The 25,389-nt window shown below is 43.4% G+C and overlaps 1 protein-coding gene across 4 annotated transcripts in view; it reads left to right on the top strand.

Moving 5' to 3' along the window:
- Positions 1 to 25,389, top strand: part of RIPOR1 (RHO family interacting cell polarization regulator 1) — a 114,621-nt gene that overhangs the window by 4,026 nt on the left and 85,206 nt on the right. Inside the window, exon 1 of one of the 4 annotated variants that reach the window (XM_061594451.1) lies at positions 1,525 to 1,748. The exons of 1 other annotated variant lie outside the window; for it this stretch is intronic. The gene's annotated coding sequence lies outside the window, so the exon portion shown is untranslated. Of the gene's footprint in view, positions 1 to 1,524; positions 1,749 to 2,267; positions 2,329 to 17,432; positions 17,688 to 25,389 lie in introns of those variants that run through there. 2 more of the 4 variants (XM_061594453.1, XM_061594450.1) reach the window with 2 other exon arrangements.

Raw genomic sequence — 25,389 nt, 5'->3', positions numbered from 1 at the left:
TTGGATACTTTCTTCTTGTCTCCTGGAGAAAAAACAAACATCTGCTTGAATAGCTTAGTCTGTGTTACCAGTTATCTTTGGGTGAGAACAAATTGTCACTTTGCAGCCATTGTTACCAGTCTCAAAGCCTTGAAATAGCCAACAATATGCAGGAGAGATGCCGCAATCGAACATTTTAATGCATAGGATGGACATATCTTTATATGAACCTACCTAGGCCTCAAGATCTACAGGTGAGACCCTTCTTGTTGTCCATCTTGTGGGAGCTGATCAGTGTGCAGTGGCACTGAGTAGGGCTTTCTCTGTCATGGCATCTCATCTGTGGAATTACTTCCTGTTGGAGGTGCATGTGGCACCTTTGCTATCTGATTTTCAGCATCATCGAAATATGTACCTCTTTACCCATGTTTTGGGGGTCAATTGATTTGATCTGGAAAGACCAGCTATAAATGTACTGCCTTCAAGTCGATTCTGACTTATGGCGACCCTCTGAGTAGGGTTTTCATGAGGCTGAGAGGCAGTGACTGGCCCAAGGTCACCCAGTGAGCTTCATGGCTGTGTGGGGGTTCGAACCCTGGTCTCCCAGGCCGTAGTCCAACACCTTAACCACTACACCACACTATAACTGCTACATTGATAAGATTTAGTTTTTTAATAAAGTTACAATGCTGTCAAAGTGTGTTTTATTGTTTTAATGTATTTGCCTGTAAACTGCCCTGTGAGCCACGAATGAAGGATGTATAACAGAGGTTCCCACACTGTGGTCCGCAGACCACTAGTGGTCCATGAGCTTCGTTCAGGAAGTCTGCAGTGTGTCCGTAAAAATACAATTAAAATTGTGCAGCATCTAACACAGTGTATTACAATTGCTTCAACCAGCAGAAAAATCATTACATGGTTCTCCAAGACTCTCAGCAATTTTCAAGTGGTCCATGGGGGGGAAATAGTCTGAGGAACCACTTGTGTATAGAAATTTGCTAAACAAAGAAATAAATACCAGATATGCCTATGGGGATACATACATTTTGGAGTAAGGAACCAATTTTATTCTTAGGTTGTTTAGGTTAGCGATGATACTCATTCATTATCAATGTTTCGTTTTGTGAAGTGTTTTTCCCCCCAAAGTAGTTTACAAAAGCACAAGAATAACAATTAAAACAACAATTAAGAATCAATCTAATATAAAAATAAAATAATTGGAGGGTGAAATTGCTAGGCTATTTGCTTACTTGCAAGTAGCCTCAGCAGCAATCAGCTCCAATAACCTACAGTTGAGGAATGGTGGAGCTTCCCAGAGGTTTATAAACTTCAGAGGGTGCCATGGAAGGGAAGTTTAGAGAGGCTCTGCAATTCCCAGAAATCTCTGGGAAGAAGGGCTGATTGCTAAACCACTCTGGCCACTGGAGCTCTGTCAGGGGAATAGGGGTCACCTAATAACACTGAGTACTCTTCACAAACTACACTTCCCAGAATTCTTTGGGAAAGCCATGACTGTTTAAAGTGGAATAGATGTCTGGTGTGGATGTGACTCTAAGTGGTGGGTATCTCAGGCCTGGCACCAAATGTGGCCCTCCAGACCACTTTATCTGGTTCTTGGGGATCTCCCTGGGCCACATCATTCTCCAGCCCTTCTCCTGACCTTCCTCAACTTCTTTTGCCTGGTTGGAATGTGTCCTTCAGCTGTGATAATGCCTCATGATTACCGACATGGAGAGAGGGGGGTGTAGAAACATTTTATTTGTACAAAGGTAAGAGTCACACCTGTTGCTCTGCTCCTTTTTGCTTCTGGACCCACCCACGTACAGCACTGGTCTGCTTTCAGGCTGAAAAGTTGTTTCTGGCCACTGGAATATGGGAAGTAGTAGGAAGGGATAAGCTGGGCTATCTTGTCTTCTCCCTTGCCACCCCCAATGAACCCAGCTACTTCTGACAATGACACCACAGAGCTTACTCTTACTGATGATTTTGTCTCTTTAAGGGTTGGGAGCTGTTGATTCCTTTTGCCTTTCCTTTCAGCATGATCCTTTGCTTGCTGACATGAGGTACCTTGAGCTATTTGCTGTGTAAGCCTCTTTCTCTTATGGTTACTCTGTTTGCTGCTTCCTACAGAACATTATGTTCTAAAATGGCTTTTGTAGAACTGGTGGGCTGCTAAGTGGCCCCTGCCTATGAAGAAGGGACGTAGCTCAGTGGTAGGGCACGTACTTTGCATGCAAAAGATCCTGGGTTTAACCTCTGTAACATTCAAAGAGAGCTGGGAAAGACCTGTGTCTGAGATCCTCAACAGCTGCTGCTAGTCAGTGCAGTTAATACTGAGCGAGACTTGAGGTATGCCTGATTCCGTATAAGGTAGCTTTTATGTTCTAGAGAGTTGAGCTAAATGGGCTTTCGTTTCCTTCCAAGGTGATTTTTGTTTTAAGCATATAAAAGCTGGTAGAGTCAGATCAAGGGCTACTTAGTCCAATATCTTGCCTGCAAATGTGGTCACTTTGGGATGTATGAGAGCAAACATTCAATGCTGCAGGGAAACAGTGGGATACTCGCTTCCTGTCATTCACTATGAGAACAACTAATTCTAGTAATCGAATTCTACAGCTCTAAAAATCTGAGGAGTCGTAGAAACATCTTCAAGAGTTTCATGGCACGTTAAAGTCTGCTGGTTTTATTGATGCACAAGCCTTTGTGGACTAGAAGCCACTTCATCAGATACAAAGCTTCTCCCAATTTGTCTGTTTGGGTTTATCTAATGTTAGTTATGCTCTGAGTAGACCCATCGAGTCATATGTAACTAACTTCTACTCAGACCCATTGAAATTAATGTACCTAGGTTAACTCTGACTAGCACTGGATACAACCCACTGAAACTACCTCAGTCAATAACTAATTTTCTTTGTTGGGTTCATGTGTAACCAGTTTAAGTTTTTGAAAGGTTTTTACTGTTCATTTTTCATTATGTTTCATTTTGGTTGTCCTTTCCTTATTAATTTTAGTGTTTGGCCAGCATCATGCAGAGTTTTGTTTTCTTTGCTTTGAGGAGATATATGTATGTAGTTCTTTTCATATTTTATAATTCACTCTGTAATTGATTTTAATGGTGTTTATATATATATATATATATATATATATATATATATATATATATACACACACATACACAAACACACTTTTGCAGATTGCCCTTGACAAAGGGTTGTGCCAACACTCGAAACGCATTGGGCTGCAATAAACATTTTTCATTCTCAAATCTCTGCTGTTTGCTGGTTTGGCACCTCGAAGGTCCCCCTCTCTTTGGCTGGAGCTTTTTTGGGTGCTTCCCTCTTTGCGTTTTGCACTGGATACAACTTACTGAAACTAGCTTATGTACATATAAATGGATCTACTCTGAGTAAAGGTTAGTTGGATACAACCCTTTGTCTTTAAGGTGCCACAGCAAAACTCTTTGTTTTTGCTGCAACAGACTAGCATGGCTACCCCTCTGGAAGTAGAAATGTCCGAAAGGCTATAATCTCTTTGTTATTTGGTTTGTGATCAGTCTTGTATTTTTCTGTTGGTTCACGTGGTTGCCTTTTCTCTGAAGGGCTATGACTAATGCAATAATAATATTTAGTTAAATTTAATAATAATAATAATATATCTTAGGACCCTCTCTAGTTTCAAATGTAATCTGTTTTAAACTGTTTTTAATAATGTATACTATATTGTTGTGACCTGCCCTGGGACCTCCTGGTGAAGGGCAGGTAATAAACTTAATGATGATGATAATAATAATTATAAATCTGAAATCTACGTAGCTGAAACAAGTGCAAACAGTGGCTTGGACTGACATAATTAACTGTGTTGCATTCTGGGAAGGAATCAAGTGGGATGGAATCCAGGGGAAAATGAGCCCAAATCATTTTCTCCATTCCAGATGGTTTTGTGGGTTCTACTCAGAGCTTGGAAAAGTTACTTTTTTGAACTACAGCTCCCATCAGCCCAATCCAGTGATGCTGTTAGAGAGCAGCAGATGGCAGCAGCTGCAAGAACACTGATGGAGGGGAGGGAGGAGGGAGGGAGGACAGTGGTGGTGGCGGCAGCTTTCTGGTGAAAGGGCAGCTGCTTTGACTGAGGCAGCTATGCCTTTGGTCTCTAGACTGTCACTCTTTTGCCGGAGGAATTCAAACATGTGCCAGGAACTTGGGTTTGTGCAATTAAAGTGGATAAAATTGCTCTGTTGCCCTAGTGGAACAGACACAGTGGCACATTTCTTTTCCTTTCAAAGTCCACTTTACAACAATACCTTTATTAGGCTACACAAAATGTCACCAAAATAGGGGGCAAGTTTAAGAGTTCTCCAATAACCTCTGCTAGGCTGGATGATAAACAACCTGGCTGGTGTTGGAGCCATGGGGTGAGATCAACTAAGTCATACACAAAAGAGTGCCACTGTGATAAATAAACAAGTTACTTAAGTCAGCTGATTTCAGTGAGTCTACTCTGAGCATGACTAGCATTTGATAACACCCATAGAGTCTGCTCTACTTCACAGACTCCAGTGTTAGCTGAGTTTTTCCCTCCTCCATCTAGTCTGTTGAAGAGTTCTGGAGAACTCAGAAGCTAGCTGTTCAGTTCAAGTCTAGTTTAAAGATAACCCTAAGAAGGGAGAGCAGGGGTCTGAGGTTGCCCTTCAGTAGAGAGCACCTGGGCAGCAGATTGAGCAGGCACACAGGTCACCTGGTCAGTCTTCCCCACTATGTGGAGATGTATTTTATTTCTATTTAAAGTATAGTAACTATTTATCATTTTGCAACTATTCATATAAATTGGCACATACCTATTTTATGCAATTCTGTACCTTCTTCTGTCTTCTTCTTGTGCATGTGTGTGATGCATTTCTTTTTTAGCAATGCGTAAGTGGCCATTCTAGTTACCACCCATTGCCCCACTTCCTGGCCCTGTTTTTTTTTTAGTCTCATTCCTCTTGGCTGTGCTTTCTCCTATTACAGGAGGTTGCCCATCTGTCCAGCTGTTATCCAGCTGTCATAAATCTCATTTGTTTTCTCTTCTGTGTTTTTTCATGCCAAAAGCTGCTGGGCATCAAAATGTGTTGGATTGTGTCTGCTGGAACCTGCCTGGCCCAGCATATAATACATTCCGCATGTAGTTAGTTCATCCCAGCTGGGTTCTGAAGTGCTTCAGGTGATGTAAGCCAAGGCAGGCCTCTGTTTCTGCCTCCCTCATCCACTTCCCCCTAGCATTTCAGCAGTACTCGGACCAAACCAAGCTGACTTGTAGGTGTTGGGGTGCATTCAATTAAGTCTCACCCAGAGGAGACCCATTGAAATGAATGAACCTAAGTTAATCATGTCTATTAACTTCAGTGGCCTGCTCTGAGTAGAACTAATATTTAATACCACCACCGTGTTTTTCCAAGGCATAGTTACTTCTTGAGTTCTTCAGTACAGAAGCGCTTGCATGACACAAAAATAATATGCATGGGCACACACGGCACTGTAGTAATGTATTGTATATGCACCTAAAGGTGCCACATGCACACACTGTAATGTCTGCATAGATATGTGCTATGGCACTGTGCATTAAATTGCAGTTGGGTAATGAACAGTGGGGAGGAGTGCCTGGCTGGGAGTCCAGAGTCTGTGAGTTCAAATCCCCGCTCATGTCTCCTGGGTGTAAAGGGCCAGCTAAAGATCACCCCCACAGTGAGTGGCTCAGGGTTACGTGCCCTGCCACCTGTGTAGCCATGGGCAAGCTGCATTGTCCCAAGGAGCCCAGTTGCCCCCCAGCTGGCAGTTGCAGACAAGGAAGGGGCTGGCTGGTGAGGCTGTGGCAAGCTGAGCAGGCCCTAGGCAGCTGGGGAGGACTAGCCTCAGAGGGAGGCAATGGTAAACCACCTCTGAATACCACTTACCATGAAAACCCTATTCATAGGGTTGCCATAAATCATGATTGACTTAAAGGCAGTTCATTTCCATTCAACAGTGTTAGACTCAAATGGCATACCTGCCACCCCTCTTTTGACAGTAATGTGTATTACTTTACTGCCTTCCAAATGTGGTAAGTCAGCCCTGTTGTCTTTTGGGGCTCTTCACAGCTCATTCTGCTAAGTAAAGCCCTGGACCTCTGCCCTAAAGTTCTGCCTTGATGGCACTGCACACAAAACACAAGTCTGCACTTATGAATAGGCAAAGTGATGTGCTGGCTGGCTAAGCAACTGCTGGCAGCGCCAGTGGGCCCAGCTGCTTCTGTCACTCCCACTGGGGAGATGGTGAGAGAGAACATCTATGGCCAGCAGAGCAGCTGAGGAGCTAGCCTGTGAGTGTCTCTCTGAACACTCATTGATATGCAGTCTTCCTAGAGCAGCCTTTCCCAACTAGTGGGCCACCAGATGTTGTTGGACCACAATTCCCATCTTTCCTGACCATTGGCAATGCTGGCTGAGGCTGATGGGAGTTGTGGTCCAGCAACACCTGGTGGCCCACTAGATGGGAAAGGCTGTCCTAGAGAAACTGGTCTTATGGTAGTCTAGCATGTCTTAGGCACAAGAAGATTAGCAACAGCCTCCTTCCCGGCAATGTCCCGTTTATTGATGGAACATTTCCCTGCATGGTGTCCTTGCTCCTTCTGAAGCTCCCTGCCCCACGGAACAGCTGCAGTCCCAAGGCCACAGCTGCCAAGTGGTTATAACACAGTTCAAAGAAGAGACATTCCTGCAGGATTGACCTAGCCAGGGCTCTTAGCCAACACATGCAATGCAGGCAACCTCTTGAGCCCCTCGTTCACTAGAATGGGACTGTTTCTCTGCACTTCTTCTCAGTCTGGTATTCACCACTGTTAGAGAGACATTGTGTAGGTCTGGAGGGGGCCACTGGATGGAACTATGGCCATAACAGCTGCAATGTGATCTTGTGTCTGTAGTGCGGAGTTAAGGGTTGATGGGTCTGACATTGTAAATCTTGAGATTTGAATGTGTGCATGTTCCAACTCTACAGAGGAGAGTCCTCTGTTTGAAGGGCTGTTCCAAGCCAAGTCCACTATAAGGATAATTTTAAGAAGAAAGGGCAGGGGCCTTGAGGCTGCCCATTGACAGCACATGGACAGCAGACCAAGCAGTACACACATTTCTAGGTGTCTTCCCTACTACGGTGAGACGTCTTGTATTTCTACTTAAAATTATAGTAATTATTTCTAAATTTGCATGTAGATTGGCACATGCAAATTTGTTGTCTTTTTTGTGTGAATGATGCATAAGTGGCTGCTCTACCTGACACTCGTGTGGGGCAAGGCCTTGTGATGTGGGCCTGTCAACTCTGTAAAAAGACAAAAATCTGATGCCTAGGCAGAGCCCAGGAATGTGGCCTCGCAGTAACAGGGCAGAGCTAGAGATTACAGAAAACTCCAAACGGGGGGATTGCATTGTAGTCATATAATAAAAAAATTATATCGTCTTCAGTGCAGTGTAGCAAAGTGTTGTAACAAAGAAAATTGTCTCTGAGCATGTACAAAAATATGTTTCCTTCATTACCAAGCATATTCAGGGCACTAGGTTTTATCAGGTTTGGCAGTTATTAGTTGTGATTTTAACCTTTCTGTATATGCTTTTATACTGAGTGTACTATATATTACTGTACGTCACCCAGAGTGACGGGTCAACCTGCCAGATGGCCATCTAATAAATCTAATAAATAAATAAATATAAAATAATTTAAGGTTAAGGAGCAAGACATTCAAGGCATTTGGCATGGTAATATGTGCAGGTTTGGGCTTGATTCTTCTTGCAGCTAAACCTTGAACCTAGGATATTGATATGTCATACATTTCTGTCAATATCTTCTAAATGAGCCTCAGAAGTGCACTCAAGAAACCTAGTCTCTCTGTCACAATCTGGGTGGACTTGAAGAGAACTGGTGTAGAACTGCATTGACCTTGCTTGTGCACAAGTCAGAAGAAATAAGAGTCAATCTATTAAGCTATCTGCCATGTTTGCCTTTTGTTGAAACTCAGTTAACAAACACTTCTCAGTGGTCTTGCAAGATCTTGTAATTATGTATGGGAGTTCATGAATTTGACAGCCCAGTCCTAAACATCCTTTCCCCCCCAGAAATAAATCAGTCCCACCGATTTCAAATAATACGCAGGAAGGCTTGCAGCCTAATATTTACCTTATATGTCTGTTGACCTGCCCTGTGTTCTAATTGCATTGAATGCCGTGTGACTATGTGTTGTATTTCATTTATTTTGGTACGTAAACCATGTTGATGCATTACTGAAAGTGAGAACAATCAGCTTGATCAATTTGTGATGGGGTCAGGTGTCATAAATTATGTAATTAATAGAAAACATGATGAAATAGTGTTGCATTTTGCAATAAGTCTCACTTGTCCTCCTCGTAAGCTGATTTAATAGATGTATAAAACTCTCATCTCCTGGATGCCTACTGAGCATTAAAAGGGCAACAGAGAGCAAGAAAGCTAGCACAATTCGTCCTGTTGCAGGAATGGAGATTATACAGGGGCTGGAGGACACAAAGAGGACGCAACAACAGCAGCATGTGTTGGAGAGTGTAGGCAGAAAGAGTCCTCCCTGCTGAGGAGAAGGAATTTTTGCTCCCTCCCCCTGAGGAGTAACAGCCAGCTAGCTTGTAGTCTGCAACCTCCACCCTAAGACCGTGACAACACAAGGAACACAATAAGAATCTAGCAGCGATTTCTTTTTCAGTTCTGTGTTAAGAAAGTAAGAGCCCTGCTAGATCAAACTAATGACCCATCTGATCCAGCATTCTGTTTCCAAATGTAAGCTGCCTTATACTGAGTTGGACCATTGGTCCATCCAGCTCAGTATTGCCTACACTGACTGTCAGCAGCTCTCCGGGGTTTCTAAAAGGGGTCTCCCAGCCGTACCTGGAGATGCCAGGAAATGAACCTAGGACCTTCTGCATGCAAAGCAGATGCTCTAACCACTAAGCTAAGGGCTGTCCCCTACTAGATGCTTCTGGGATGCCCATAAGCAGGGCATGAGCACAAGCACTCTCTTCTGCTTTTTCTCAGTGACTGGTATTGAGAGGCATATTATGTCTGATGCTGGAGAAAATATATAGCCATCATGATTAGTAGTCATTCCTTTTAACTATCATACCTGCATGCTTGCCAAATCACCACCACAAGATGTGTTGATGGCCATTAGTTTAGATGGCTTTTTTTTAAAAAAGGATTAGACAAATTTATAAAAGACAGATCTATCAGGGTCTACTAGCCATGACAGCTAATATGAAGCCTGCACCTGCAGAGGCGGAAAGCCTCAGAATGCCTGTTGTTGATAGTGGTCATGGGGCAAACAACAGAGGATGAACATCATCTTCAAGCCTTGCCTGTGAACTTCCAGGGGCATCTGATTACTGTTGGAAAAACAATTCTTAGCAAGATGGTAAGAGCATCAGAAGTGCCCTACTAGATGAGACTGAAGGTTCATCTCATGCAGCGTCCTGTTTCCCATAGTGACCAAAAAGTAGAGGATGAAGGCAATAGGCCTGTTGCCTCCCAGCAACTGGTATTTAGTGGCCTATTGGCTCTTCACATGAAGGTTTAATTGTCATGAAGGCAAGTCCTATGAGGAGCTTTATTTTTATTTCATTTCATTTATATCCCACTTTTCCTTCAAGGTGGCAGACAGCAGTTCTCCCACCACCCATTTTATCCTCACAACAACCCTGTAAGGTAGGTTAGGCTGAGAGACTGTGACAGGTCCAAGGTTACCCAGTGAGCTTCATGGCTGAGCGAGGATTTGAGTCCAGGTCCTAGTCCGATGTTCTAACCATTACACATTGGTTGGATACATTTAGCCTGGAGAAGGGAAGGTTAAGGAAAAATGTGATATTTGTCTTCAGATATCTGTTCAGGGTTGTCATATAGAAGATGAAGCTATTTAATTGTTGCACTGGGTCAAGACTGCACACCCCAAATCAGCTTCAGACACTTTCAGGTATTGTTGATATAAAAAAGTAACAATTGAAAAATATTCTTATTCTCAGATCAATTACTTAATATGTGCAAATGTCCAAAATCTAAAACAGGTAAATGGAAGACCCCTAAAATCCTCAACTCTTGTCAGTTACTCCTTGGCCTATGCTAAAATCAGAATCAATAACTTTATTAAGCAATAAGCATAGGCATTTGTAGTACTATTGTGTTCACTTCTCATAATGAGAAGTGCCAGGGATACAGCACTTACCTAATTTTGCTTCCCTTTATAAGGAGGTCACTGGAGGCTCAGTGGTGTTTTGTAATATTTGCATTTCTTTAGTAATATCCAGGTGGAACATAGGAGGAGAGACACAATTTAAAATGCAGCCAATGTTCACTGCTCCCACACACCATATCTCTAGGAAGACAGCCAGCACCCTAAAATGCTTATAGAGCCCAAACTCATCTCTCTGTCTCTTTCTCAACTACTCAAACTCAAGCTGTTATTTTCATACATGGACAACTTCCCCCTCCTCCTGGCTAGAGGTGAGGGGTAATGTGGATGAATCATGTCTTCCAACCATCGCCTACTAGCCTTCTTGGGTCATCTTAGCTCCCATAGAGACACATCACCTAAATATTGCCAGTTCTTTTGTCAATATCAGGTATTCCCTCATGGCAACCCATATAGGTGGCCTTTGTGAGCCTCCTGTGGAGGCCGTTGTGGCCAAAAGGAGGTATTGAAATAAGCTATAACAATAACTGTGCGGGCACTGCTCCATGGGCCTGAACTTCAGAGGTGAGTCTGGTGGTGATTAGAGACAGAGTTTACATCTCAACTCTGGAATGTCCTCCACAGGTTGGCACCATCACTGACTGTTCTCATTGAGGTGACAAATGAAAACTTTTATAATCTCCTGGGTGTTTTCTTGATGGATGATGTTTATTATTTGCTGCTGCTTCTTCTGGTCTTAATTTTTGGTGATGTTTGGCTGTGTTGTTGTATTTCTAGTTTTATAGTTTGGATTATGTTTTTATGATCTTTCATAAGCTGCCTTGTGCATCAAATTGCAGGAAGGTAAGGGTAGATATTTAGAATATTTTATTGGGAAAAATAACATTGAGATTTATCCTAAATTTATCACATTTAGAGAGAGAATAATAAACACAGGTCTTGGTTGTTCTGTTGGTTTTCACCTTAAATTAGTTGTAGATGACCTGTGCTTGAATGGGTACAATTGAACTCAGATCTTGCAGGGCCAACCCTAATAAGAGTGAGGCAGCTGCTGGGCAGTGGGGAGGAAGTGGCAGCAACCCTCTCTTGGCTGTTTCTTCTGTCCCACATGGCAATTCCACTCAGTTGGAGGACAGAGCTATGTACAGGGGTGTAGTTGTCCAGAGTCCCAGGGGTGTGTGTCTTAGACCCTTTACTTTTTTGGGAGCAGGGTCCCAGTGTCTTCAGCATCCTATGAGCCAATCGGCATGAAAGGAGAATGTGTTAGCCCCTGAGAAGAATCTTCTAGCATGCTTCCTTGTCCTTTCCTGCTGATTGGAGCCAATCAGAGTAAAAGGTGAGTCAGCCACTGAGAAGACTCTTCTCAATAGTTAACACACTCCCCTTTCATGCCGATTGGCTCCTAGGGATGTCTGTTGTTTTGAGAGAAGGCATTAACAAGGGCAGAGAAGTAGAAATCAGTATTCAAACCTGGCCAGGTTATTCTAGAATATTAGGTTGTATATTCTTAGAAGGGGTGTGGCTGTGGGGGTATAGCTATGATTATCATGAAGGGACCTGCACTTCTGAATTTACCACTACACTACTGGCTACGTATACTGCATGGCATCTCCTATATTCTCTAAACTAGGCTGCTGCCCTCGGGTTCAGTGAACAATGCTGACCTATCACTAATGCTGAAATAAGGTTCTATTGACAATCCTATTGGCTTCTGTATGTGGAATGGAAGGGCACTGTTTTTGTTCTGAGGCTAAAAACTGTCTTGACCAAGCTCCTCCTAACTTTTGCCTGTTGTAATTTTATTATAAACCTAAGCCTTTAATGAAACCAATTCAGCTGGAGGATACAATCTCTATGGTTTTAGAAACTTAGTAAAATGCTACTTACAACAGGAGTAGGCAACACAGTGTCCTTCCGATGTTATTTATTTTATTTATTTATTGCATTTATATACTGCCCCATAGCTGAAGCTCTCTGGGCAGTTTACAACAATTAAAACATTAAAAACAAATATACAAATTAAAAAAACACATTTTAAAAAAGCAATTTAAAAACATGCTAAAATGTCCAGGAGAAGAGGAAAGTCTTGTTATTAGACTTACTAAGTTGTTAAATTCCAACTCCCATCAGCCCTAGCCAGCATGGCCAATGTTCAAAGATGATGGGCGTTGTAGTCTAGAACATCTGGAGGGCACAGTCTTGGTTACCACTGATTTGCAATTAGGCATCTGGGAAACGCTTGACTCTATGTCATTAATGGCAGCAGTGTGTATGCCACAGTCCTAAGTCTACAACTGTTATTGCCATATGGAAGAAACAAGAGCCTTGCTGGATCAGATTAAAATCCTATCTAGTCTAGCATCCTGTTGGACCAACCAGGTGCCTATTAGAAGCTCTCAAGCAGGACGTGGGCAATAGCCCTCTCTCATGTTTGTTCCCCAATGCATAGTATTTGGAGGCATGCTGCTTCTGATCCTGGAAGGGGTGTGTGTGTGTGTGTACATCAAAACTGGTAGCCATTGATAACCTTATCCTCCATTATTTTGTGGAAACCCCCCATTAAAGCCATCTATATCAGCGGTCATCGCTGCATCTGTCTCAGTCCTGTCTCAGTAACCTATTAGAATTCTTTGAGAGTGTCAACAAGCATATAGATAGAGGTGATCCAGTGGACATAGTATACTTAGACTTTCAAAAAGCGTTTGACAAGGTACCTCACCAAAGGCTTCTGAGGAAGCTTAGCAGTCATGGAATAAGAGGAGAGGTCCTCTTGTGGATAAGGAATTGGTTAAGAAGCAGAAAGCAGAGAGTAGGAATAAACGGACAGTTCTCCCAATGGAGGGCTGTAGAAAGTGGAGTCCCTCAAGGATCGGTATTGGGACCTGTACTTTTCAACTTGTTCATTAATGACCTAGAATTAGGAGTGAGCAGTGAAGTGGCCAAGTTTGCTGACGACACTAAATTGTTCAGAGTTGTTAAAACAAAAAGGGATTGCGAAGAGCTCCAAAAAGACCTCTCCAAACTGAGTGAATGGGCGGAAAAATGGCAAATGCAATTCAATATAAACAAGTGTAAAATTATGCATATTGGAGCAAAAAATCTGAATTTCACATATACGCTCATGGGGTCTGAACTGGCTGTGACCGACCAGGAGAGAGACCTCAGGGTTGTAGTGGACAGCACGATGAAAATGTCGACCCAGTGTGCGGCAGCTGTGAAAAAGGCAAATTCCATGCTAGCGATAATTAGGAAAGGTATTGAAAATAAAACAGCCGATATCATAATGCCGTTGTATAAATCTATGGTGCGGCTGCATTTGGAATACTGTGTACAGTTCTGGTCGCCTCATCTCAAAAAGGATATTATAGAGTTGGAAAAGGTTCAGAAGAGGGAACCAGAATGATCAAGGGGATGGAGCGACTCCATTACGAGGAAAGGTTGCAGCATTTGGGGCTTTTTAGTTTAGAGAAAAGGCGGGTCAGAGGAGACATGATAGAAGTGTATAAAATTATGCATGGCATTGAGAAAGTGGATAGAGAAAAGTTCTTCTCCCTCTCTCATAATACTAGAACTCGTGGACATTCAAAGAAGCTGAATGTTGGAAGATTCAGGACAGACAAAAGGAAGTACTTCTTTACTCAGCGCATAGTTAAACTATGGAATTTGCTCCCACAAGATGCAGTAATGGCCACCAGCTTGGATGGCTTTAAAAGAAGATTAGACAAATTCATGGAGGACAGGGCTATCAATGGCTACTAGCCATGATGGCTGTGCTCTGCCACCCTAGTCAGTGGCAGCATGCTTCTGAAAACCAGTTGCTGGAAGCCTCAGGAGGGGAGAGTGTTCTGGCACTCGGGTCCTGCTTGCGGGCTTCCCCCAGGCACCTGGTTGGCCACTGTGAGAACAGGATGCTGGACTAGATGGGCCACTGGCCTGATCCAGCAGGCTCTTCTTATGTTCTTATCTTGTGATATCAAATTCCAGTTTACCTATGTGCTGTATGAAGAGGTACTTCTTTGTTGCCTGTCCTGAATCTCCCAAGACTCAACTTCATTGGATGGTCCCAGGTCCTAGGAAAACTTCTCCTTTCTCCATAACGTGCATACTTTTATATGTGTCTAATAATAATATTGCATCCTTATCCTGTCCCCTCACAATGCATTCCTCCTCCAAAGTAGTCCCAAATGTTGTTACCTTTCCATGTAAAGTAGTTGCCTCTACTCCTTTAGTTGCCCCTTTCTGCACCTCTTCCAGCTCTACAGTATCCCTTTTTGAGGTGGAGTGACCAGAACTGTACACCTAATGTACGAAAAGCCTTGCTGGATTAGGCCAGTGGCCCATCTAGTCCAGTGTCCTCTTCTCACAGTGGCCACCCAGATGCCTCTGGATAGCCCATAAGCAGGACCTGAGTGCAACAGCACTCTCCCACTTGTGATTCCCAGCAACTGGTGTTCAGAAGCATAATGCCTCTGACAGTGGAGGTATATATAGTCTTGCTATAGATTTGGATAATAGTGTTATGCTATTGGCCATTTAATTTTTGATCCTTTTATTCTTTCCGTGACTCTCAGCTGACCTTTGAGTAGCCATGTGATCATCTCCTTTGTTTGCCATAGTGAGTTTATCTGGGAAACTTGGGAAAGAACATGTGGGTGTAGACCAGGGCGGCCTTTCCTGGGTTCTACTCCCACCCCATCCTGAAGAGAGGCTGTATTCTTGACTTATATAGCCAGGTCATGAGTTTATTAGGAATGATCAACCCAAGAGGCTCACAATATGCCTGTTTGTGCTTCAGCACTGTGGCAATGTGTTTTGCAGTTTGGCTCAAATGTTGGGCATCTGATGTCAATCAAAATTAAGTATAGATACCATTCCATCCTCTGTCTCATAACCGGCTAATCAAGCCAAGCCTCTGCTGGGCTGCCGTCCAATGGGAGCAGCCTTTTTTTCTAAAAGTGTGTGGGAGACCTGCTGATTGGAGGAGGGTGGAAACATGGACACTGTAGTAGCAAAGAGCTGCAAGAACAACAAAGCCAAGCCCTTGGAGGTTTGTTCTATAAATAGAAATGTGTAGCAAGGAGGAAAGAGGTGCGTACTTATCCCTCAAAGGGGAAAAATCAAGACAAAGAGGAGACAGTGCAGAGCTCTGGCTCTCAAAGGTGCCATCGCTTTCCATGGAGGCTTGGCACAGTACAGGGATTACAAAACACTGGTATCCTGGATGTGTGAACTTTTAGAAGAATAAGTCAGTGGTTCCCAAACTCCCATCCCCGCAATGGACCACTTGGAAATTGCTGAGGGTCTTGGTGGACCACTTAATCCCCCCCGTTTTAGCAATTGTAATGCGCTGTGCTAGATGCTGAATGATTTTTTAATTGTATTTTTGGTTGCTTCTTTGATTTCTTATATATTTGAATTCCATAGAATTCAGATTGTATTTCTGTTGCTTTTTTTATTTCTCATCTATTGCATTACAATTAAGAATCAATGTGAATATTTAATGTGATGGATATACCATCTCCTGTCTTCAGCCACAAGTTCAGATATGCTGTGGACCAGCTGAATGAAGCTCGCAGGCAATTTGGGAACCCCCTGGTCTAAGTAGTCACTTGTGTGTTGGGAGTCAGAACAAGGGCTCACTTCTGACCCTAGTTGCCAACTTTTTTTTTATCTTCTATTGCTTGATGCAAGTCTTTCCATATTAAGCGGCTTGAGCATTTGTGCAGTTGTTATACGTCCAAGTGTATCATCCGTCTTCAACAATTACATGAGAACTTCTTTGAAATATATTGGAAAGGCTGCCATGTAGAAGATGTCACTCCAGAGAGCAGGGCTAAAACCAATGGCTAGAAATGGCAGGGAAGCACATTTCAGCTGTGCGTTAGGGAGAAACCTCTTAACAGGATGAGCTCAAATTTTATTACAGTCAACAGACCATTGAATCAGATAATAATTGAAACAGATAATATCATTACAATCTCAATTTTAAAAAACATAAATGGAATATATATATAAATAAGTGAAATAATACATTTTTAAAAATGATAGTCAAACAGAGACTACTAGATATAGACCATCAAGAGTTCTACAGAGCTGCCCACGTTCCTCTCAGTCATTGGTTCTTACATTACCCTTGGAAAGATGGGAAGCCTTATTTGGGATGGTTAACCATCCCAAATTATAGGAAGACTTTTTCCCTAGCAAGGTTTAATGTTCTCCCTTCTAAATTACTCAATGGCAGATATAATAAAACGCGCATGAATTCGGGATGTTGCCCTTGTAACAATGCAGAGGTTGAGTCCAGCCTGCATGTTCTTTTGTATTGCAGTTTCTATCAAGGGGCCAGGAAGGACTTAATATACCCTATTATCCAGTCTTTCCCTGGTCATTCTAGCGAATCTCTTTAACAGGATGAGCTGTGTGACAGTGGAACGGACTGCTTCAGGAAGTGATGGCCTGCTTTGCTGGAGGAATTTAAACAGAGGCTGGACAGCCACCTGTTGGGGCTGCTGTTGCTGCATCTTGTATTGTAGGTCCTGCTTTAAGCTGGGGGTTGGGCTAGATGATCTCCATGCTCACTTCCAACTCTCCAAGTCTATGACTCTGTGGCAGCATTTATATGCCAATTTTCTGCAGTGGATCTCAAGCCAGCTTTTACAGTCAACAACATACAAAAGAAAAACAATACAAAACAAATCAGCAAATGAGCTTACCACAATCAAAATAAAACAAACACCTGAAAGGGTATTTGCATACTGCCTAATAGACAACGGTCTTAACAGGAGGAGACCTCCGCCACCGAGTTGGCGTCAGCATCTCTATATGTCTTGGGACAGAAAAATAGTTGGGGTCTTTGACACGTTAATTTTACGTGTGAATGTTGTTGATGCGAGCAGAGGGAAAACGGAGGCATGTAAAAATTAAAATGGGAATTTTCCTAGCAAAAGAGGATATAAAGAAAATTAGGGTGTGTTTTTTTACATTCGAATGATCCTGCTGCGAAAACACTTATACGGTGGCCTTGTGCAGACGTTACGCCTGTACCGGGAGGAGAGAGGAGGCTGGAAAGGGATCGCTTCCGCTGGCCTTTTTTTCCCGCGCCCTAAACACGCTCGGCGTAACTTCTGAAAGCATAGACGCGACCCCGCTCCCCGCGCTCTGCGCGCGTAACGTCTGGAGGGATGATTGGTGATGGCTGTACCGGGAAGGCCGGGGCGGGTGGCGCAGCCGCTGCTTCTGATGGATTCTCCCCTCGGTATTAAGAGCGGAGGGAAAACGCCGCCCTCCTAGCGAAGTTCTTCTCTCGCCTCCACGCTCTTTCCCGGAGGAAGACGCTCCTCCCCCCCCATGCTCCGCCCGACGCTTCGTCCTGCGCCGGCTCCTCCCCGTCTTGTTCCCGTGCGGCTCGGGTGGCTGGCTGCGGGACGGACGAGCTGTGGTGGGGCGTCTGGATTGCGACGGGGCGGATGACCGGCGGGGGCTCAGTTAGCAGCCATGTAAGTGCCCCATCTGCGCCCTGGAGACGAACGGCTTGCTCCCCTCCCCTTTAATTCTGCTAGGTCTTTTGGCGTTTTGCATCCCTGGCGAGAGACTGTTTTGAGCGCACGGGACGGCCTGAAAAAAAAGGGGGGGGGAGAGAAAGAGAAGACGGGCGCCCTTCCTCCCTCTCTTTGCGAAGGGGTGGAGTGTGCGACGCTCCTGGGTCCTCTGTCGGTCCCCTCACCCCCCCCCTACAGCTTTTCCTGACGTGTTGTCCCTACATGGAGAAACTCCACTGCCCTCATTACCTCACGCTCCTCCTAAACTCGGAGATATTCGGGGGGACGGTGTGGGTGTGTATGTGCGAGACCCGTCTCCCTGCTCACTCTGTTGGCTCCTCGTCGGAGGACGATAATGGGGGGGGAGCCTCCCTAGGGGTGCCGTTGGCGTGGAACTTCGGGGCAGGAGCCCCCCCCCCCGAAATGCAGTAGTATTGGGTTGCCACATTTTGGAGTACGATAAATTGGATGTAAGAAGTCCAGAGGCTAATATTCCCGAAGGCGCCTCCCCCTCTGAACTCTGCTTTGTCTTCCTGGCCCCTTATGAGTAAGAATGTTATAAGAGGCTTGATCTTTCGCTTCTCAGCCCCCTTGGAAGGGAAACGGTTCAGGGAGCTCTTAATCTAGGATATCCTTTAGGGTGGATGGCCTGGGCCTTGTTTGCTTTTTTTGAATTGCTTTTTTTTTTTGCTTTGTTTTTGCTTGCTTGTTTGTAAAACTTATATCCCACCTTCCTCCCAGAAGGAGCTCAGGGCAGCAAACGACAAACCAAATATCTTAAAAACAAAGTATATGTAGGCTCCACCTACACAATACATTTAAAACACAATTATACCACTTTCAACAGTCATGCTTCCCCCCCCCCAAGAACCCTGGTAACTATCCTATGTTAAGGGTGCTGAGCTATTAGGAGATGCCCTATTCCTCTACCAGAGCTCTGTGAGAAGAGGAATTGATTGTTAAACATTGGAAATTGCAGCTCTTGTGAGGGGAATAGGGGGTTCTAACAAATCTCAGCACCCATCACAAACTACAGTTCGCAGGATTCTTGGGGGGAAGCCATGGCTATTTAAAGCGGTATAATGCATTACACATATAGCACAGATGGGGCCTTAGTGGAATAATGTCATGGAAACATCTTTCTCATCCTCCCACTCCCAGTATTCCCTTTTGTAGAATCTTCGGTGTATGTGGTGGTGGTGGTGGTGGGAGGGGAGCATTGTATGGTTTCCGGATCAGGATTTTGGAAATTCAGTTGAGGGCTGAGCAGGAAAAATGTTGTAGCGGTAGTAGCAGCCTTCATTTTGCTGCCCCTCACCCACCTGGGGGGTAGAACATCTTTTTAGCTGAGGTTCAACAGAGGCAGTGTTTAATTTCTATAAGGAGAGGCAAGTGGAAATTGCTCCATTTCCCCTAGAATCTCTGTGTATATTTATACCAAATGCATCCTATTCATGTGTGTTACTCTTGCACCACTGTGAACAGCACTCTGCATACATTCAGAGGCTGCATGTTTTTGTTGCATCATTTATTGCTGGGCTGAGCCCTGGGCTCTAATACTATTTATTAAATTTAATATCCCACCTCCCTCCTAAAGGAGTCCAGGGAGGCAAACGTAAAACAATTGAACAAGAAAAAGAAAAACACACTAAAAACAGTTACAAACATTCCAAAACACAATTACAATTAAAAGTATTGTAAAGCACAGTCAATTTTTTTGTAAAAGACATAGCTGATTCTGTTTTTCCAATCAGTGATCTTCAGGTACCAAGCAGATACCAAGGCTACAATCCTAATCCCACTTATTTGAGAATAAGCACCACTGAATTCAATTAAATTTACTTCTGAGTAGACATAGTTAGTATTGGGCTGAAAGCCCTCCAGTCCAGATTGATGCTTTTAAGTTGCATATAATGTGCTTTCTGGCATCTTCTCTTCCAGCTCTGCTAAGAAGTGGAAAAAGAAGGCTGGAGACTGCGGTAGTGGCAAAAAGTGTAGAGAAAGTTTGGGGGCTATGATAGCAAGAGAAAGGGAAAGGATATGTGGATCTGGCATTGTAGGTGAGGATGACTAGTGGGTGTGTCTCCATGCCATGGAAAGTGGTAGAAGAGGGATGCACAGGCTAAAGGATTTGTTACCACAGGTACAGGGCTCTATTTTTTCTCATGGCTCCTTGCTTCTGGTTGCTGTTTTTGTGGCCAGCAGCCACGTTGGTCATACCAGGTAATTTTCATTTTCCATTTCATGGCTGAGTAGCCATTCTCTGCAAATGCTTGATTAAACTTTCAGTTCTCGAGCATGCTGTCTGGTTGCCAGTTGGCTGTGATTTGCCTGCCCACATCTCCATGCAGCTTGTTGCATTATTTGTGTAATTTGCAGTGTGGGTTTCACAGCCTGAAAGTTCTCCTAAGGAGGTTAGCAGGGTGTAATTTTGAGATGAAAGCCTTCTGTTCCCTGCCACTTGCCTTCCTGGGCCCACAAGCTCATGGTGTAATTTTGGTGCCAAGGCTGGCACTCTCTCTTCTGGCACTGGAGTGGTGCAAGCAAGAGGGATCAGGTAGGAGCAGCCAAGCAAAGCCTAAAGGTGGACTTCTCTGTTCACACTGTAATGTATAATTGAGAAGCTTATTTAAGAAACAGAAAATAGTGACAGTTAAATGGGGAGCGGAGCCCATTTCAGAGATGACCTTTAGAAATGAAAAGTCTGAGCTAACTTGAAGAATCTTCTTATGAGCTGAGCTGGAACAGTGTCCTGACACCCCCCCTTTTATTTATTTATTTATTAAAGAAAAGCAGCCTTGGATGTAATTCAGAGGTGGAAACTGCTGTGGGGAGGGGTAGAGATGTAAAATTTCCAGAAATTTTGAAGCCATGGGAAAAACCCAGTTTTTTTCTGTTTTTTAGAAAAAATGGAAATTTTCAGAAAAATAAAAAAAATGCAATATTAGCACTTTTTACAGATTGAAAGTCACTTTGTTACTTCAGGAACATCAAATGTAATTATGTACACATTGGTTTGGCATAAAATTATCACATTTGGTATATTAAAAGTACATTTTATTCAAACAATTATTACAAATTAAATTTACTTTTTAATTTTTTTACTTTTCTTTGCAACAAATGGATCTGCAAGATCTTAAACTGTAAGGAACACCTAAACTGTCAGGAGCCTCTTTTGTTTTGCCAGTTTATGAGGAGCAGGAAAACTGTTTTTTTAAAAAACACAGAAGAAACCATCAACATTAATAACAAAGAAAATTATTTATGTCTCTGCTAGTCCTCAACAGTGCGGGGCTATGGAGTCGGGAGCAATTTTGGGTGGAGTTGGAGTCGGTAGAAATGTTCCGACTCCGACTTCGACTCCTTCATAAATGGAAAATGTATGTTAACTAGTAATAACAAATTTACTGTAGTAAAATGGTAGCACAAGGCATTTCATCACCACCACATGAATCCAGAGCTTGGAAAAGTTACTTTTTTGAACTACAACTCTCACGAGCCCAATCCCTGGGGCTGATGGGAGTTGTAGTTTAAAAAAGTAACTTTTCCAAGCTCTGGATTCACGTGGTGATGATGAAATGCCTTGTGCTACCATTTTACTACAGTAAATTTGTTATTACTAGTTAATATATATTTGCCATTTATAAAGGAGTCTGAGTCGGACAGTAGAAAAATAGAGGAGTCGGAGTCGAAGGTCTGGCGTACCGACTCCACAGCCCTGCCACAGTGTCAAGCAGACATTGTATAGTGTAGTATAGTTCATTTATATACCACTTTTTGGCCAAAAGGCCCCCAAAGTGGTGAACAAAATATTATAAAACATATTACAAAAAAAGATTACATAAGAAATAACCAGTAAAAATACACAGTAAATATACAATGCAACAAAAGCAATGCAAATACAATGCAACAAGAACAATGCAACAAAAGCAAAAAAAATTGCAACAAAAACAATGACAATAAAGCATCCATTCCCATAAAAAGAACTGATAAAAAGGGGGGGCAAGATTCAATGAAACATTTTATTCGTCATGCTAAAACAAAACATTCCATAATCCATTTTTTCTTCATTTTCCCCAATTTTCCAATTTTTTGGAAAAAAAAACAGAAAAGGCTTTGGGGAAAACCTGGTTTTTTTCTGATTTTTTTCCGGGCCTTCACATCTCTAGGGAGGGGGTGATTAACTTTTTCCTCCTGCCACTCAGAAGCCCCCCTTCTCCCTGGGCATGCTTATTTGCTCTCTTTGGAAATATGGACACACTATCTGTTTCTTCCTGAGTTGGGAAGAAGCCGTTTTCCAGTCTGGTACTTTTCAGCTCAAAAGTGCCCTCATCCCCAAAAGTGCAAGGTGTTTGTATCTTTTTATTCCATGGAAAGAAAAGGAGCATGATGGGGAAGCTCTCTGTTGACAAATGGCAGGTAGGGAAAGGGTTAAGCAGCCCCACCTCCCTACCATTCCTTTGCTTGGGTTTGCAGCCTCCAAGGCTACTTTCTTGGTTTTTTTTTTAAAGAGAGATTGATTCACATATGGTTTCACACTTTCCAGTCTATATTGTAGTTTGCCTCTGTTCACTTTAACAAAGGACAAATGTCAGAAAGTACAGTACTTACGTGGTGGTAATTCAGGAGAAATGTGGTAGTTATTCAGGAGAAAGTAGGTTAACTTTTTATTGTTCATACCCCTTCTAATCAGTACACATTTCCTCCCGAGAAGTATTGTGCAAGGTGAAGTCATAGAAGGATATCCCACAGTTCACTTCTCCTTTCTTGAGAGGAAATAGCTGTTGTCTCTGAGATTGGCATAGGCACGCTCACTCTCTGAAGGGAGGGCAGCCATTTGTGGAGCAAACTCTTTAGGAAGAAGTTGGTGCACCTGTTCCCATATCCTCCTCAGTCTAACCCCAGTTTTAACAAACCCTTATTGAGGTTTCTTAAACTGTTTCTCCAAATGTGGTCCTTAGTCCTGAACAACAGCTATGGATCATGGTAAAAAATATTTATTACAATTTTTTTGCTCCTTTCCTCCAAGAGCTCAGAGCTGCATATATGGTTCTTCTCTTCCCTCTCCCTCCTCCTGAATTGTATCCTCACAAGAACCCCATGTGGTAGGCTAGGCTGATAGAGAATGGGCCAAGATGGGCTTCATGATTGAGTGGGGATTTACATCTGGATTTCCTGGGTCTTGTATCTCCTGTATATGTTTCGGGTAGGGGATTAAATGCATATGAGGCAGAAGTATTTATCATACCATATATTAGAATGTGGTTGATACAAAAATTGCACAGCCATGCTATTGGGGGCAAGAATATGTACCATTCTCTAAGGTAAATACGTGCATATAATACTACGTGCATATAATGATGTCTCCTGGTTAAGAATAAGCTTAAAAGAATCTCTTTCTAGTAGTTTGGTCAGGTTTTCTTTGACATTTAGGATGTGTATGTGATGTTGTAAGACTGTGTGTTGGACAGCAGACCTGGAGGCTACCTTAAATAGCCTTAGCAGAGTTGGCAAGTACTTTTCTTTTGTTAGGGAAATTGGCTCATTGTTTTGAATAGCTGGCCCACAATGACTAGGAAATAGCTGGAAGGTCCTTTTGGTAAAAGAAAAAGCCTCTCTCTTCATCCTTGGTAAGGATGATGTAATCCAGGTGTCTGTGTGAAGAGGAGACTGCCATTTGAGGACACTTCCAGACTGTCTACTATTTTTGTGGGTGGGATTCCGTTGCAAACCAGCAAATTCAGGTTGCATAGTGAAAGTGGATTTGGTGCCCTTGCGCAACAAACCTGCTTGAAGAAAGTCAGTCTTTTTTAAGATAAGGAAAGAGACATGAAAATGCACTGGAAAGTGTGGCATAACGATTGCTTGACATGGCATTATATAGAACCTCCCCACAAACAAAATCTGAATGCTCAATAAACAGCCAATGTCATAAAACTTCTCTGCAAACTTTGTGCAAACAAATAAGTCTGAAAGCTTAATTAAACAGGTTCTCTGGAAGTGACCTTTGTCAGACTGAAAAAGATGAGACAAATACCTTAGCTTGGGCCCTTTCAGCATCTTGGGTTACTGGTTGTCTCCCTAGAGAGCTGAGGCAGGAACAGTGGATTTTGGCTGTCTGTTGGAGCGCTTAAGCTGTGTGTCTCCACCTATGCCTAACTGGTATATTTGTAAATAAATGCAAATACTACAAATACTACTGCCAGGACCACTGTGTGAGAGAGATGATACTAGGGGAATGTGAGAATGGACTAGGAAAAGGCTCAAGCGTGGTCCTGGCACCAGCCTGGGAAGTGGAGCCTGGGAAGATTCCAGTGGACTTTTGGCCAAGCATGAGGCGCTTTTAAATAGTTTTAACTAGGACGGCAAGGTTCAGGCCAGCACTATGAAATGAGTAGCACTTTAATGAAAAGTGTTTACATACTTGGGGTGGATGGGAAAGGTGTGTTTTCTCTCTCCTCTGGGCTTTTTGCCATGACAAAAAATTTCAAGGGGAATTTCTTCCTGCAGGTTTAATATTTTACAGCATCCAAGGAACCAGTTCAGGGTTTCCTAGCTCACGTTTGTGCTTTTGCTTTGGGCCTTCAGTTCTTAATAAATCCTTAGCTGTACCTGTCTTTGAGGTATGCCCAAAGGATCCAAGTATTTTTCAGTTTCTGGATCCTCAGGGTTGGTTTGTATACCACCCTTTTGAGCCGTCTTGGTTAAAGACTAAGTCTTCTCATTTAAAGTTAATTTTGTTTCTCAGCAGACACTATATGCACATGCGTATTCTGTATTGGATCAAATCCAAAAAGGTTTGTGAGAATTTATATGGAGGATTTTTGAGGATCACTACAAAAGGGAATGACTCCCTTGCAATTTCCTTGTCCTCAAGAAGGCCTGTGCGCCTCTCCATCACTGGGGCATTACAAATCACAGCACTGCATGTTGGAATATGGTTGCATGATGCAGAAATACAAACGAAACAGTAGTGGGGAACCTTTTTCAGAACAAGGGCCACGTGCCAGTGGTGGACAAGGCCAGAGGCAGAAGTGGGTGGAGAAATGGATGTGACTCTAACCTTTGTGCAGTAGGGTGTATTCCAGTGCACAGAAGACAGGAGTTTCTATATGCCCCATCATTCACATCTCTTCATCCTCAGGCAAGTAAGAAACATTATCATGTTTCAAAGACACATTCCAGCCAGACAAAAGTACTTGAGGAGGGTGTGTAGCAGGGCTGGTGAGGGGCGTGGCCTTGGGAATCTTAAGGGCCAAACAAAGAGGCTTGGAGGGGCTGTGTTAGGCCCCTGGTCTGATATTTCCCACCCCTGATATAAAGCAATGCACACAGGGCCGGCTTCAAAGGGCGGCTAGGTAGGGCCCTGGCTGAGGGCCCCTGGGGCTACAAGGGCCCCTGAGGGGCCCCTCCACTCCCCTTGCATGATCTGTGGAGCTTCCGAGCCACCCACCATTCCCTCGCTTCACGTACCTTTCTCTGCTGACTTCTTTTGTTGCTGTGTGCAGTGCACACGCAGTGCTACCATTAACCAAGATGGCGACTGAGGTTTCCCTAAGGTGCTGATGCCCCTGCCACCATCTTGGTTGACGGCAGAGATGCGCACACATGAGTGCCATCAACGAAGGTGGCGGCGGAGGCTTCAGCCCCTTAGGGAACC

Source organism: Rhineura floridana, chromosome 13, assembly GCF_030035675.1.
Source record: "Rhineura floridana isolate rRhiFlo1 chromosome 13, rRhiFlo1.hap2, whole genome shotgun sequence".
NCBI lineage: Eukaryota > Metazoa > Chordata > Lepidosauria > Squamata > Rhineuridae > Rhineura > Rhineura floridana.
Note: the sequence above shows the minus strand (reverse complement) of the source record. Positions and strands in the feature narration are given on the sequence as shown.